At 38.1% G+C, this 18143-nt stretch overlaps 1 long non-coding RNA gene across 1 annotated transcript in view; it reads right to left on the reverse strand.

The window, feature by feature from the left end:
* The window catches only part of LOC123386705, a 39346-nt gene extending 24054 nt beyond the window's left edge, over nt 1-15292 (reverse strand). Inside the window, exon 1 of the long non-coding RNA XR_006601008.1 lies at nt 14971-15292. This is a non-coding gene — a long non-coding RNA (uncharacterized LOC123386705). The remainder of the gene's footprint in view (nt 1-14970) is intronic.
* Between the last annotated feature and the right edge of the window lie 2851 nt (nt 15293-18143).

Below are 18143 nucleotides of genomic sequence, written 5' to 3' on the forward strand. Positions count from 1 at the left end.
TGTTCCCCCTCACAAGAAGAAAACTAACAACCATTCATGGATAAGACCACAGAGAGAAACTTAGAATGCAACAGTGATGCTGAAGCACCCCCTGTACTATGGGGACCAAAAACGACCACATTAGAAGGGTAAGAGGAACAGCTACTCGCTGACCAGATTGCCCCTCTTCCAGGCTGGTACAGTGCTATGCCAAGAGGTCTCCTCTGAGCCTGCAGTTCTTTCAGGGGGAAAAGAGAGCTCAGTGTGAACATCCAGCACCCCCAGTATTGTGGGTCACTTCTTAGGAGTCCTTATTCTAATTTTGCCCCACAGGAATTGCAGGGGAACATGCAGAACTTGACCACTGGGAACCTGATTGTGATGGAGGACAGGGAGGAGCTTGCAACAACCAGCAGTCAGATCTTGGAAAATTGAGTTCCTAACTGCAATGCCCAAGAAATAATCCCAACCAGTGGCTTTGTTTATCTGCAGAGCCATGACCAGGGAACTTGGTGGGATGCCTGATTCAGGATGGCTGAATAAAAACAAAATCCAATTATATGCTGCCTAAAAGACACACATAGACTGACTGAAGAGAAAGAAAAAGATATTTCAATTAAATGGTAACCAACAAAACAACCCAAAAGGTAGCTATACTTATCAGAAAAAAATAGGTGTTAAAATGGTAAAAGGAGGCAAAGGAGTCATTATATAATGATAAAGGGGTTAACCCATCTAGAAAATATAATAATTGTAAATATTTGCACCCAGCATCAGAACACCTAAACATATAAACCAAAGGTAATGTAGGGGCGCCTAGGTGGCTCAGTTGGTTGAGCGTCCGACTTCGGCTCAGGTCACGATCTCACAGTTCGTGGGTTTGAGTCCCACATCAGGCTCTGTGCTGACAGCTTGGAGCCTGGAGCCTACTTCTGATTCTGTGCCTCCCTCTCTCTCTGCCCCTAACCCAGTTGTGTTCTGTCTCTGTCTCTCTCAAAAATAAACATTAAAAAAAAGTTTAAATCAAAGGTAATAGAGTTAAAAGGAGAAATGAATGGCAATACACTACTAGTTAGAGACTTCAATACCCCTTTCAATAATGGATAGATCATCCAGACAGAAAATCAATAAGAAAATGGCAGATTTGAATAACACTATAGACCAAATGGACATAACAGACCTATGGAGAACATCTATCTGACAATACCAGAATACACATTCTTCTCAAATGCACATGGAACTTTTTCTAGGATAGACCCTATGTTAAACTACACAATAAGTCTTTGCACGTTCAGAAAGATTGAAATCATACCAAGTATTCTCTTTGTCCATAATGGTATGAAACTACACATCCATAAAAAAGGGAAACTGGAAAATTCATGAATGCACAGAGATTAAACAACACTCTCCTTAACAACCTGGATCAAAAAAGAAATTAAAAATATCTTGGGACAAATGAAAGTGGAAATACAACATACTGGAACTTACGGAATGCAGCAAAGCAGTTCTAAGAGGGAAGTTCACAACAGTAAATGCCTACATTAATAAACAAGAAATACCTCAAATAACCTAATTCTACACCCTAAGGAGCTAGAAACAGAAGAACAAACTGAGCCCAAAGTTAACAGAAGAACAAAATAATAAAGATTAGAACAGAAATAAGAGAACAGTAAACAATTCAAAAGATTATCTTTTCATAAAATCAACTCTTAGTTTTGTTAAAATTGACAAACTTTTAGCAAGGCTGACCAAGGGAAAAAGAAAAGACCCAAATCAGCAAAGTTATAAATGAGAAAGGAGACATTACAACTGAATACACAGAAATGCAAAGATCATAAGAGGCAACTAAGAAAAATTACATGCCAATAAACTGGAATACCTCGAATAAATGAAAAAAATTCCTAGAAACATGTAACTTACCAAGACTGAGTCAGGAAGAAATAGAAAATCTGAACAGACTAGGAACTCCGCCTGGGTGGCTCAGTCAGTTAAGCATCTGACTTCTGCTCAGGTCATGATCTTGGGGTTCATGAGTTCAAGCCCTGCATCAGGCTGTCTGCTGTCAGTGTGGAGCCTATGGATCCTATGTCCCCCTCTCTCTCTGCCCTTTCTGTGCTTGCACTCTGTGTCTCACTCAAAATAAATAAATAAACTTGAAGAAAAAAAATGTGAACAGAACAATTTCTAGTAAGGTGATTAAACCAGTAATCAAAATTTTCCCACTAAAGAAAAGCTCCAGGCCCAACAGCTTCAATGGTATATTTTGCCAAACATTTAAGCAAGAATTAATGCCAATCTTTCGCATATCTTTCCAAAAAAAATCAAAGAAGATGGAAGACTTCAAAACTCATTTTTCAAGGTCAGGTTACTCTGATACCAAAATCGGAAAAGGGACACTATAAGGGAAAGAAAACTAGAGGCCAATGTCCCTAATGAATAAGAGGCAAACATTCTCAAGAACATACTAGCAAGCTGAATTCAGCAGCACGTTAAGAGTATTATCATTCACCAGGATCTGGTGGGATTTATCTCTGGGTGCAATGATGATTCAACATACACAATTCAATAAATATGATACATCACATTAATCGAATGAAAGAAAAAAAAGCATATGATTATATCAGTAGGTAACACCAAGTTTTTGACAAAATTCAACGTTTGTTCATAATAACTCCTAACAAATTAGGTATAGAAGGAACATATTTCAACATAATAAAGGTCACATATGACTATCCCACAGCTAATATCATATTCAACAGTGAAAGGCTGAAAAGCTTTTCCTCTAAGAACAAGAACAAAGGTGACGACTATGACCATTCCTATTCAACACAGTAATTGAAGTCCTATCCCAAGCAATCAGGTAAGAAATAAAAGACATCAGAAATGCAAAGGAAGAAGTAAAATTGTCTCTATTTACAGATGATTTTATATAGAGAAAATCTATAAAGACTGACTACAATTACTAAAAAATTGTTAGATCTAGTCAATGAATTCAGTAAAGTTGTAGGAAACAAAATTAACATAAAGAATCACTAGCAACTCTCATGCATTGGAAGAACAAATATTGTTAAAATGTCCATACTACTCAAAGCAATCTACAGACTTAATGCAATCCCTATCAAAATACTGACAGCATTTTTCACAGAACTAGAACAAACAATCCTAAAATTTGTACAGAACCACAAGACACTGAATAGCCAAAGCAATCTTGAAAAAACAAAACAAAACTGGTATCATGCTGGAGAGGGGCTTGGGAAGGTGGTGGAGTAGGAGAACCCTAAGCTCACCTCATCCCAGCTTTACAGCTAGATTTATCACTCACATCCAAGTAAATAAACTGGAGAGTGATCCAAAGATGGGCAGAACAAACTCTACAACTAAATGTAGATAAGAAGCTGCATTGGAGAGGTTAGGAAGGGCAGAAACAGTGGTTAGGATCTGCCTGCAGGAGGGAGGGGGCTGCAGTCATGCTGAGGGGAAAGCACCAGGGAGGCCACATGGGGAAAATGAATTCCCATGTCTGGCCTTGGAAACTAGAAGGGACTGAATTCCCTGCTTTCAGGGGACTTTAAAAGTCAGCTGACTTAGGGGTACCTGTGTGGCCCAGTCCGTTGAGCATCAGATTTCACCTCAGGTCATGATCTCAAGACTTGTGGGTTGGAGCCCCATGTCAGACTCTGTGCTGACAGCTCCGAGCCTGCTTCAGATCCTGTGTCTCCCCCTCTCTCTGTCTCTCCCCCACTCACAATCAATCTCCCTCTCTCAAAAATAATGAAAACATTTTTAAAAATCTCTAGAAAAACAAGCCAGCTGACTCAGCACTGGGCAAGCCAGGAGGGGGAGTGATAGCCAGTCTCCACCCTTAAAGAAACGGTAGTCCAAGGAGAAGTAACATAGAAACAACAGCTTACACAATGGGAAGGAGCTCTGTTTATATTGATTTGGGAGCATGTTGGGGGAAGGGGAACAAAGTAGCTGGCAGGTGACATTTTCCTCCCCCACCCCTCAGCATGAACACAGAGCCACGTGTGGGAGGCAACAATGAACAGACACTTGCTATTCAACCTGTTAGCAGTGTGCCTACCCATGAGTTCTCCCTGAGGACTCCAAGCCTGCCGGCCTTGGCCCTGGGCTCAGTGCAAATCTTGCTAAAGCCCGCACACCCTACCCAGCTACTGTATGCACAGATGTGACACACCACAGTTGCCATACTTCTTACCCAGCCATTGTGCACATAGACACTGGGAGCATAGATGCTGCACCCAGCCACTGCAGGAGAAGATGCTGCAGACCGCTGACCACTACAGCTGCTGCATTTCATGCCCCCAGTGGCCACTGGGCTGTGAGGAATAGAGCAGGACTAGTGGCTCAGTGCAAATCTTGCTAACAGTGCCACCCAGCACCTGAGCCCTTCTGCTGTCACAGCCCCTCAAAGCCAGCCTGCCTGGGGCTCACTAGTATCACAGAGAGCAAGCACAGTCCATCACAGGCAGAGTCAGTGCAGATGTCTGGAGTGAAAGGAAAAGCGATTCAGATTCAATAGCAGGATGCAAGCAACACACATAGGAGACTCCTTTGAAGAGCCAGGTTCTGATGAACAGGAGACATTGCACTGGAGGTCACTATAGGACCTCTTCTTCATATGTCTTCTACTCTGAAGAGCAGAAGATGTATGTATCTGACCTTCTTAACACACAGAAACAGACACGGTGAGGTGGACAAAATGAGAAGACAGAGAAATATGTCCCAAACGAAAGAATAGGACAAAATTACAACAGATCTAAGCAAAAGAGAAATAAGTAATATGCCTGATAAAAATTTAAAGTAATGATCATATGCAAAAATTCTCAACGAGATACTAGCAAATCAGATCCAACCATACATTAAAAGAATTATTCAGCATAATCAAGTGGGATTTATTCCTGTGATGCAGGGCTGGTTCAATATCCACAAATCAATGTGATACATCATATTAATAAAAGAAAGGGTCAGAACCACATGATCCTCTCAACAGATGCGGAAAAAGCATTTGACAAAATACAGCATCGTTTCTTGATAAAAACCCTCAAGAAAGTAGGGATAAAAGGATCATACCTCAGGATCATAAAGGCCATATACGAAAGACCCACTGCTAAAATCATCCTCAAAGGGGAAAAACTGAGAGCTTTTCCCCTACAGTCAGGAATACGACAAGGATGTCCATTCAACAAGGATGTTATTCAACATAGTGTTGGAAGTCCTAGCCTCAGCAATCAGACAACATAAAGAAATAAAAGGCATCCAAATCAGCAAGGAGGAAGTCAAACGTTCACTCTCCACAGACATGATACTCTATGTGGAAAACCTGCCAGAACTGATACATGAATTCAGCAAAGTCACAGGATATAAAATCAATGCACAGAAATCAGTTGCATTTCTATACACCAATAATGACGCAAGAGAAAGATTGAGGAATTGATCCCCTTTACAACTGCACCAAAATATCTAGGAATAAACCTAACCAAAGAAGTAAAAAATCTACACACCCAAAACTATACAAAACTTATGAAAGAAATTGAAGACAAAAAAATGGAAAAACATTCCATGCTCATGAATTGGAAGAACAAATATTGCTAAAATGTCGATACTACCCAAAGCAATCTACATATTCAATGCAATCCCTATCAAAAGAACACCAGCATTCTTCACAGAGCTAGAACAAACAGTCCTAAAATTTATATGGAACTAGAAAAGACCCTGAATAGCCAAAGCAATCCTCAAAAAGCAAACCAAAGCTGGAGGCATCACAATTCCAGACTTCAAGCTGTATTACAAAGCTGTAATCATTAAGACAGTATGGCACTGGCACAAAAACAGACACATAGATCAATGGTACAGAACCCAGAACCCAGAAATGGACCCACAAATGTATGACCAACTAATCTTCAACAAAGCAGGAAAGAATATCCAGTAGAAGACAGACAATCTTTTCAACAAATTGTGTTGAGAAAACTGGACAGCTGCATGCAAGGGAATGAAACTGGGCCACTTTCTTATATCATACACAAAAATAAATTCAAAATGGATTAAAGTCCTAAATATAAGACCTGAAACCATAAAAGTCCTAGAAAAGAGCACAGGTAGTAACTTCCATGATATGAGCCAAAAAATTTGTCTTGAGGTGAGGGAAATAAAAGCAAAAATAAACTCTTGGGACTATATCACAATAAAAGCCTTCTGCACAATGAAGGAAATAATCAGCAAAACTAAAAGACAACCTACAGAATAGGAGGAGATATTTGCAAATAATATATCTGATAAAGGGTTAGTATCCAAAATAAACAAAAAACTGGTACAACTCAATACCCAAAAAGCAAATAAACCAATTTTAAAACGGGCAGAAGACATGAATAAGCATTTCTCCAAAGAGGGCGTACATATGGTCAATGGACACATGGGAAGATGTTCAACATCAGTCACCATCAGGGAAATGCAAATCAAAACCAGAATGAGATATCACCTCATACCTCTCCGAATGGTTAGAATCAACAACACAAGAAACAGATATTGGTAAGAATGTGGAGAAAAACAAATTCTCTTACACAGTTGGTGGGAATGCAAACTGGTGCAGCCACTGTGGAAAATAGTATGGAGGTTCTTCAAAAAGTTATAAATAGAACTACCCTACAATCCAGTAATCACACTACTATTTACCCCCAAAATACAAAAACACTAACTGAAAGGGACATGAACTCCTATGTTTATTGCAGCACCATTTACAATGGCCAAATTATGGAAGCAACCCAAGTGTCCATCAACAGGTGAATGGATAAAGAAGATGTGGGGTATACATATGTACACACACACACACACACACAAATATCATAAAAAGGAATGAAATCTTGCCATTTGCAATAACATCGAGGGAGCTAGAAAGTATAATGCTAAGTGAAATAAGTCAGAGAAAAACAAATACCATATGATTTCACTCATATGGAATATAAGAAACAAAGAAGATAAAAAACAAAAAGATGAAGAGGCGAACCAAGAATGGCACTCCTTTTTAAAATTTTTTTTGTGTTTATTTATTTTTGAGACAAAGAGAAACAGAGCATGAGTGGGTAAGGGGCTGAGAGAGGAGACATAGAATCCTAAGCAGGCTCTAGGCTCTGAGCTGTCAGCACAGAGCCCGACGTGGGGCTCGAACTTATGAACCACAAGATCATGACCTGAGCTGAAGTCAGATGCTTAATGGACTGAGCCACCCAGGCACCCCAAGAATTATACTATTATAGAAAACAAACTGATGATTACTAGAGGGGCGGTGGGTGGAGGAATGGGTGAAATAGGCCATAGGGATTAAAGAGTACACTTATCATGATGAGCACTAAGTAATGTATACAATTGTTGAGTCACTGTATTGTATACCTGAAACTAATATAACACTGTATAACTTACTATACTGGAATCAAACAAAAGGCAGATGAAAACACCAGAAAAAAGAAAACACAAATCAATATGTCTAATGAACATAGATGCAAAACTCAATAAAGTATTAGCAAACTGAATTCAACAATACATTTAAATGGAGTACTACGTGGCAATGAGAAAGAATGAAATATGGCCCTTTGTAGCAACGTGGATGGAACTGGAGAGTGTGATGCTAAGTGAAATAAGCCATACAGAGAAAGACAGATACCATATGTTTTCACTCTTATGTGGATCCTGAGAAACTTAACAGAAACCCATGAGGGAGGGGAAGGAAAAAAAAAAAAGAGGTTAGAGTGGGAGAGAGCCAAAGCATAAGAGACTCTTAAAAACTGAGAACAAACTGAGGGTTGATGGGGGGTGGGAGGGAGCGGAGGGTGGGTGATGGGTATTGAGGAGGGCACCTTTTGGGATGAGCACTGGGTGTTATATGGAAACCAATTTGACAATAAATATCATATATTGAAAAAAAACAAAAAACAAAAACAAAAAAAAAAACCAATACATTTAAAAAAATCATTCACAACAATAAAGTGGTATTTATTCCAGGGATAGAATGGTGGTTCAAAATTTGCCAATCAATCAATGTGATACATCACATTCACCAGAGAAAATATAAAAACCATAAAATTATCTCAATAGATACAGAAAAAGCAGTTGACAAAATACAACATCCATTCACAATAAAATTCTAAACAAAGTGGGTTTAGAGGGAATATGCCTCAATGTAATAAAGGCCATATATGGAAAAACCCACAGCTAACATCATACTCAATGATTGAAGACTAAACGCTTATCCTCTAAGATTAGGAACAAGACGAGAACGTTCACTCTCACTTTTATTTAATGTAGTACTGCAAGACCTAGCAGCAACAATAAGACAAGAAATAAAAGGCATCCAAATTGGTAAGGAAGAAAGAAACCTGAACCATTTGCAGATGACATACCATATATATATATACATATAGTGTGTGTATATCACCCTAAAGACTACACCAAAAAAGTATTAGAACTGATAAATCAACTTAGTAAAGTTACAGGATACAAAACTAATATACAGAAATTTGCTGTGTTTCTATACACTAATAATGAAGTAGCAAAAAGAGAAATTAAGAAAACAATCCCATTTACAATTACATCAAAAATAATGAAATGCCAAGGAATAAACCTAACCAAGGAGGTGAAAGACCCATACTCTGACAACTATAAAACATTAATGAAAGAAATTGAAGATGACACACATAAATGGAAAGGTATTCTATGCTCATGCTTGAAAGAATCAATATCTTTAAAATGCCTGTACTACCCAAAACAATCTACAGATTTGATGCAATCTCTATCAAAATAGCAAGAGCACTTTTCAAAGAATTAGAACAAATAATACTCATATTTGTATGGGACCACAAAAGATCCCGAATAGTCAAAGCAATCTTGAGGAAAAACAAAACTGGAGCTATCACAATCTCAGATTTCAAGATCTACTACAAAGATACAGTAATCAAAACAGTATGGTACTGGCACAAAAACAGACACATTGATCCATGGAACAGAATAGAGAGCCCAGAAATAAACTCATGCTTATATGGTCTATTAGTCTATAACAAAAGAGGCAATAACATACAATGGGGAAAAGACAGTCTGGGAAAACTGGATAGCTATATACAAAAGACTGAAGCTGGGTAACTTTTTAATGGCATACACAAAAATAAACTCAAAATCAGTTAAAGGTCTAAATGTGAAACCATAAAGCATAAAACTCCTATAAGAAAATACAGGGGATAATCTTTTGGACATAGGCTTTAGCAACATTTTTCTACATGTCTCCTGAGGCAAGGGAAACAAGTAAGAAAATTAACTATTGGACTACAATCACTAATCATCAGGAAAATGCAAATCAAAACCACATTCAGATACCCTCTTATACCTGTCAAAATGGCTAGAATCAAAAAGACAAGAAATAACAAATGTTGGCAAGGATGTGGGGAAAAGGAAGCTTCATGCACTGTTAATGAGAATGTAAATTGGTGCAACCACTGTGGAAAATAGTATGGAAGTTCTTTTAAAAATTAAAAATAGAAATGCCATGTGATCCAATATTCCCACTACTGAATGTTTACTGAAGAAAATAAAAACACTAATTTGAAAAAATATATTCATTCCTATGTTTATTGCAGGATTATTTACAATCGCCAAGATATGGAAGCAACCCAAGTGTCCATCGATAGATGAATGGATAAAGAAGTTGGGGACACCTGGGTGGCTCAGTCACTTAAGTGTCTGACTGTTGATATCAGCTCAGGTTTGACCTCGTGGTCATGAGCTTGAACCCCATGTCAGGCTCCACACTGAGCATGGAGCCTGCTTGGGATTCCCGCTTTCCCTCTCTCTCTGCCTCTTTCTTTCTCTTTCTTTGTCTCTCTCTCTCTCTCTCTCTCTCTGTTTCTCTCTTTCTCTCTAAATAAATAAATAAATAAATAAATAAATAAATAAATAAATAAATAAAACATTTGGGAAAAAAGAAAATATTTTTAAAAAGAAGTGTTATATATACACAATAGACTAATACTAAGCCATTAAAACAATGAGATCTCTCCATTTGTGACAACACAGATGGACTTAGAGGATATTATGCTAAATAAAAAAGTCAAAGACAAATTACCATATGATTTCACTTATATGTAGAATCTAAAAATAAAACAAACAAGGAAACAAATTAAAAAAAAAAAACAGACTCTAAAATACAGAGAACAAACTAGTGGTTGCCAAAGGGGAGGTGGGTAGAAAGATGGGTAAAATAAATAAAAGAGCTTAAGAGGTACAAACTTCCAGTTTTAAAATAAATAAGTCATGGAGATAAAAAGTACGGCATAGGGACTATTGTAATAACACTGTATGGGGACAGATGGTGACCACAATTATCATGATATTGAATAATGTATAGAATTATTGATTCTGGGCGTCTGGGTGGCTCAGTTGGTTAAGCATCCGACTTGTGCTCAGGTCATGATCTCACAGATCGTGGGTTCGAGCCCCACATCAGACTCTGTGCTGACAGCTCAGAGCCTGGAGCTTGCTTCGGATTCTGTCTCCCTCTATCTGCCCCTCCCCCACTTGTGCTCTGTCTGTCTCTCTCTCCCTCAAAAATAAACAAACATTAAAAAAAATTTAAAAAAGAATTGTTGAAATAATGTTATACACCTGAAACTAATATAATAGTGTATATTATTTATACTTTCATTAAAAAAAGAATACCATGAAGAATCTAATTAAAATGGGCCAAGGATCTGAATAGACATTTTCCCAAAGAGGACATGCAGATGGCCAACAGATACATGAAAAGATTTTTAACATTACTAATTATGAGGGAAATGCAAATCAAAACCACAATAAGATATCACCTTAGACCTGTTAGAATAGCTATTATCACATAGAAGAGAAATAACAAGAGTTGGTGAGGATGTAGAGAAAATAGAACATTTGTGCACTGTTGGCGGGAATAAAATTGTTGTAGCCACTATGGAAAACAGTATGGAGGTTTCTCAAAAAATTAAAAATAGAACTACTATATAATCCAACAATTCCACTCCTGGGATTTCATCCAAAGGAAACAAAAACACTAACTCAAAAAGATCTCTGCAAGTTCATGTTTATTGTGGAATTGTTTATAATAGCCATGATATGGAAGCAACCTAAGTATCCATTGATGAATGAATAAAGAAAATGTGAGATAGCTATATCTATATACACATATATAGGTATGTATATATATGTGTGTACATATATACACACACACAATAGAATATTGTTCAGCTGTAAAACGAAGGAAATCTCATCATTTGCAAAATGATGTGTACCTTGAGGGCATTAGCCTAAGAAAAATAGGTCAGACAGGGAAAGGCAAATACTATATGATCGCAAATGTGGAATCCAAAAAAAAAAAAAAATGCAAAAAAAAAAAAACAAAAAACCAACAACCAAACTCATAGACAAGGAGAACAGGCTGATGGTAGTCAGAGGTGGGGGATGGGTGATATGACTGAAGGTGGTCAAAAGGTACAAACTTCCAGGGGCTCTTGGGTGGCTCAGTCAGTTGAACATCCGACTTTAGCTCAGGTCATGATCTCATGGTTTGTGAGTTTGAGCCCCACAACAGGCTCTGGGCTGACAGCTCAGAGCCTAGAGCCTGCTTTGGATTCTGTGTCTCCCTCTCTCTCTGCTCCTCTCCTGCTTGCACTCTGTCTCTCTCTCTCTCAAAAATAAATAAACATTAACAAAAGGTATAAACTTCCAGATATAAAATAAGTAAGCCCTGGAGATAGAATATAAAGATATTGTGGTGATTAATGTTAATAATACTGTGTTGCATATTTCAAAGTTGACGTCTTAAATGTCTTCCACATAAGTAAAAAACTATAATGAGATGTGGAGATAGATGTTAACTAGACTTACTTTGATCATTTCACAATGTATACAAATACTGAATTATTATGGAGTACACCTAAAACTAATATAATGGTATATCTCATTTTATAAAAGATAAATAAGTATGGGGAGCCGGGGTGGCTCAGTCAGTTAAGTGTCCGACTTCAGCTCAGGTTATGATCTCAAAGTTTGTGAGTTCGGGCCCTGCATCGGGCTCTGTGCTGACAGATCAGAGCCTGGAGCCTGCTTTGGATTCTGTGTCTTCTTCTCTCTCTGCCCCTCCCCTACTCATACTCTCTCTCTCAAAAATAAATAAACATAAAAAATTTTAAAACAAAGATAAATAAATACTAGGGATGTAATGCACAACATGGTCCCTATAGTTAATACCGTCTTATATTATATTTGACAATTTTTTTTTCAACGTTTATTTTTTGGGGGGACAGAGAGAGACAGAGCATGAACGGGGGAGGGGCAGAGAGAGAGGGAGACACAGAATCGGAAACAGGCTCCAGGCTCTGAGCCCTCAGCCCAGAGCCTGACGCGGGGCTCGAACTCGGGGACCGCGAGATCGTGACCTGGCTGAAGTCGGACGCTTAACCGACTGCGCCACCCAGGCGCCCCTATATTTGACAATTTTTAACAGAGTGGATATTAAAAGTTCTCATAAGGAAAACAACATTGATTGATTGTTTGATTGATTTTGGTATCTATATAAGATGATGGATGTTAACTAAACTTAAATCATTTCAACAATATATGTAAGTCAAATCATTATGCTGTATGGCTTAAATTTGTACAGCATCAATTATATCTCAATAAATGAAAATTTTAAAAAGAAATCAAATGTTTATTGGATGAATGCATACAAAAGCAAATACTATAACCATCAAAATATCAGAATATATTTATGATGAACTTTCTTCCCAGTCTTGATGGTGGAATATTTTAAATATCATGCATAATGAATATGCCATAATTTGAGGATTTTCTAATCTACCAAATCTTATGAGTCTTCATAAGACTCGTATACTAGAAGTATCCTACTTCAACACTGTACTTCATTAAAACTTCGGCCATCTGGGTCTTTCAAAAAAGTAGTGATTTTAATAAATTTATCCAAATAGTTCACAAGGGTGGTCAATCTTGAAACTGATAAAATTTTATTTTACCTGACTTTTTAAATGAACATCTTTGTGCCATACACTTTCTAGGGGTTCTTAAAGGAAATTGAAACCCATTTATCCTTTGCTTGATTCAGTGTCAGCACTGTAAATATATTATTCTAATGTACAGCAGAGACAGATGAAGAATATAGCATATACCCCTGCCAGGCAGCAGATCCTTCTGGATTCAACACTCCAGAGCCTCAAATGATTCTCAGGAAAGTGTTGGTGAAAAACCTATCTTTGCATCTTGGCCTTCAGAGCTGGCTGCCCTACTTACACAACTTCCTTCACCTTAGTCCCAACTCCATGCTAGCCTGGTCCACCTCCTCACATTCCCCAGAAAAGCAGACACCTTCACTCCTTCTGAAGATTTGTTTATACTCTTCCTGCACCAACACTCCTGGCCAAACATACTCCCTTTCTTCTCTGCGTGTTCAAATCAGTTCTAGCTTCAAGGACTAGCTCAAACTCTAGCTGTTCAACACATCCATCTTTCAACAAGTTCTGTTCCTGAGTTCCCCTCCTGCCGGAAGTCTCCTATTACACAATCTGCCCCACTCAGACTTTTTTCTTAGCTAGTGCATACATGTCTGTCTTATATCCTCAGATAGCTTGTGATAGAGGTCAAGAACCCCTCTTCACCTTCCCCAATGCCTAACAGAGTGTAATGCCTATAGTCAAGCATTCAGTGCTTCTTAAAATAAATGAATCTGAAAGGGCGACACGTTGTTTACAGCATGCAATCAATTTCGACTCACTTTCCTGTAAATACATTTCATCATGAGATGGCCAAGTATAAGACATTAACTTTAATCCTGTAGTGAAGAAGTTAAAGTCACTCTGATTTAGGTGATAGCTATTGTTTTCCAACAGGGATATTGAGTAATTTCTCCAGATTGCCCATTGATTGTCCAAATACCAATTTTATAATATTTAACAAAAACAAAGTGGCCTTGCTTAACAACACATTCATTACATGAGTGGTTTTAAATACTTGATCTACTCAGTTTGGATTCCATTAACCTTCTAGTAGGGAAGGGTAAATATTAAAACTGTTATTAGTAGTACCCTCTGTATAGCTGCACTCAGTGTGCCTAGATGTAAGCCCCTAAGGGGGTAATCTTTAATTTTCATTGACTCAGACCTTGCTAATTAAGAAGTTATAATCATATGGAAGGGCTGAGGTCAAATATGCAAAGCAAATACTATGAACAAAATAGAGTAAATATTTGAACCATTTTTAAAGGAATCATTTATATATAGTTTATTTGCTAGTCATAAACCCAGTTTTTCCTAATTATCATTATCATCTAGCCCAGAAGTTCTCAAACTAATTCTAGCATGCATTAGAATCACCTGGACCTTACCACCACCATTTCTGATTCCGTAGATCTAAGTTGAGCCCAAGAATTTTGTTACAAGCACCCAGGTGGTGTTAATACTTTGAAAACTGCTGATCTAATCAATATTAGATTGCTGGATTTTTAATTACTTTAATATACTCTACAATTCAAGCTGAACCAAATGAGTTTTGTCTGTGTAATATTTTAGAGAACATCACCATGGTGGAAAGGTAGGTGGGTAGCAATTTCAAACTGTGATCTTAGCACAGTTATAAGTTAATCAAATCATTCGTTACAAGACACTGCAACTACAGGTTCCCAGCTGAGCACGGGGCATCTCTTAAAGGATTGCTGTGTGCCACAAAATGTCATTCACCTTGACCGGCACTCTGTATCAACCCAGGAGCCCGAAGAGTAAGTTCTCCTAACTCCAACCCCTCACCCACACCAATTTAAGAATAAGCTTACATTAACATATACAATAGAGTGAAAATATTAAGATTTTACACTCCGGTATCAGACAAAACTAAATTCAGATCCAAGGTGTATGACCATGGACAAGTGATTTAACCTCTCTAAGACACAGTTACCTCATGAAGTGGACACTATAGTACACTGCTGAGCTCCTCCTTCAATGAAGGACTTCTTGACGCGGCTTTGGGAGTGGTAAAGTCAGACAGCCTTCATCTCTTGGCCCCTTTTTAATTGCCTCGTTGCAGGGGATCACCTGGTCCATGACCACACCCCTTCCTGTGACAGCCCTCATCTGTGACTAATTGATGCAGGAATATGATCTTGGCCGAACTCAGGATATCTCCAAAGGGCTCCTCTGACTTCCGAATCTCTGGGGAAACTGTCCTTGGATCAGCACTGCAGCTCAACCTCCACCTCTGTCCAAACCTTCTTCTTTAGTCTTCCCTCCACAGGTGTTGCTCCTAAAGGCTCTCCTTAATAAACATTAAACATACTAAACTCCATCTCAGACTCTCCTTTCCAGGGAATCAAACAAGTAACACTCATTTAACAAACAAACATGCCAAAAGGTGGATGAAAGCTCTAAGAGGCAGGACTTGTATGGATTCATTCATCCAACAAGCATTTATCGGGCCAGACTCTGTTCTGGATGCTAACAATACAGCAATGAACACAGATAACTAAATATAAGAAAAGAGATCATGAAAAGCATTAAGAGGTTGAAATCCATTTTTAGCTACAGCATTGATGGGCTACTTACTATAAAAAGAGAAAGGTATGTCTGCTTCCCATTACCACTGCTTCACCTGTCTAATTTTTAAATTGTCTAAGCTTATAAAATTCATGATCTGTTCAAAAACTATAAAATCCTTGATTGCTAGTCTAAGCAGATCTCAGCCTGTTGGAGCCTAATTCCCATAAGGGGTTCCTTCCTTACCTCCATGGTGCCCTTGGGAGCTTAGAAATCATTATGTTGCTCTTCTGCTACATTAGATTGTAGGAAATTGTGAGGCTATTTAAAGTCCAGTTCATCTGGACACCTCATGCAGCAATTTCTGCTTCGGTGCTCACAGAACATGGCAAAATTTCTCGAACAGCCCAAGGCCCATGCCTGCCCAGATACACCACTCAGCTGTGTACTTACTGGGGTCCTGTGGCTCTAAGCTCTTTCCAGGAGCTGCAGCACGGGTTGTGTTGGTTTTCAAGCTATACAAGCCAATGGTGGTTTGCTGTCGCCATCCAGGGCTCAGCACGTAAAGTAGAACAAGGAGGCCCTTCCTCCAAGACTCACCAATGTATTGACTCTGATTGTTCCCCTCCCATTCCTGAGCTATAAATATCAAAGACCTGATTATTTGAATGTGAAGAAGAGCTAAGGAGGCAACAGATTGCTCCAAGGAGTGTGGGAGGTCATTGGTTAAATCTTCTAAATATCTCACTATTATACTTTCCTTGGAACTTCCTCACATGCCTTTCTTCTCTACTTGATCACTTCCCTTGTAGGCAATCTCCTTGAGCTAGCCCCTTGTCTCTCCAACAGTGTAAATCAAGGAACTCCTTAACTCCTACCACGTTTTTGCAGCCTTGCCTTTGCCTAAGTATCTTGGCTTCCACCCAGTGTTACATAATGATGCCATGTATGGCCTCAGCTGGAAGGTAAATTTAGGTATTTATCTCTCTTGTCCTATCTTTTGTCTCTCCATCTCTCTCCTTTTTTGCCCTCCCTCTGCCTTCACAACTGCACTTGTTAAAAATGGTACAGTATTTTGCATGCCTTATTTATTGAAATTTCATGTTTCCTACTCTGCCTTAAGTATGGGAATAGGAGTCTTTGTTTTTCTACTTCAAAATCATACTATATTTTTCTTCTGTTCAGTTCTCACATGACTTTTCTCTGTAACTCAGACACTCCCAATCAAAAGAAAACTCTCCAACCCTCAGAATGGAAGAAAATGTTTGCAGATTATATATCTGATAAGGGACTTATATCTTGAATATCCAAAACCTCTTACAACTCAATAATAAAAAGACAAGTCAATTAAAAATGGGCAAAGGAGCTAAACAGACATGTCTCCAAAGAGATGACCCATAAAAATAAAAAGATGCTCAACATTATTAGCTATCAGGGAAATGCAGATCAAAACCATGAGGAGATACTACTTCATACCCACTAGAATGGCTATAATAAAAAATATAGTTAATGCTAAGCATTGGTCAGGATGTGGAGACATTAGAACCCTTATATACTGCTGGTAGAAATGCAAAATGGAGTGCTCGCTTCGGCAGCACATATACTAAAATAAGAAATGTAAAATGGTGCAACCATTTTGGAAAACAGTCTGGCAGTTTTGCAAATGATTAAGCATAGAATTATCATAGGACCCAGCAATTATACCGATAGGCACACACTCAAGAGAAATGAAAACAAATGTCCATACAAAAACTTGTACACAGTGTTCAAAGCATCATTATTCATAACAGCCTAAAAGTGGAAAAATAGAAATGTCTTTCCACTGAGAAGCAGATAAATAAAATGTGGTATAGCCAAACAATGGGTTATTACAAGGCCATAAAAATGAAGGAAATACTGATATATGCTACAACATGGATTAACACTGAAAACCTGCAATATGAAAGAAGTCAGTCACAAAAGATAACATATTATGTAATTTCACTCACATGAAATGTCCAGAATAATCTGTAGACACAGATAATCTGTGGTCACTTAGGGCTAAGAGGGCTGGGAGAAAATGGAGAGAGACTACAGTGGATGTGGGGCATTTTTGTAGGTGATGAAATGTTCTAAGATTGTGGTAAGTGTTGTATAACTCTGGAAATATAATAACCATTGAATTGTACATTTCAAATTGGTTGATTGTATGGTATGTGAATTATATCTCGATAAAGGTTTTATATAAAAATATGTGCCTCACCACTCAATTGTTCAGTTTATACTAGACTATCCTATTTTGCACATTGTTTTGAAATTGCCATGTGTCATGAATATCTCCTTATGCCTCCATAGCCCAAGATTAAGCAAATGAAAATAATAACAACAGAACTTTCAAAAATTTGTGGTTCATACTGATACAAATCTGCTCTAAACACACAGAAATTCTGGATAAAATTCACAAAACAAAAATTTTAATACATAGTCAAACTTGGGGAGCACCTGGATGGCTTAGTTGGTTAATGATCTGACTCTTGATTTCAGCTCAGGTCACGATCTCACAGTTCGTGAGCTCGAGCCCTGTATTGGGCTCTGTGCTGACAATGTGGAGCCTGCTTG

This window comes from Felis catus, chromosome B4 (assembly GCF_018350175.1).
Source record: "Felis catus isolate Fca126 chromosome B4, F.catus_Fca126_mat1.0, whole genome shotgun sequence".
Classification (NCBI taxonomy): Eukaryota; Metazoa; Chordata; class Mammalia; order Carnivora; family Felidae; genus Felis; species Felis catus.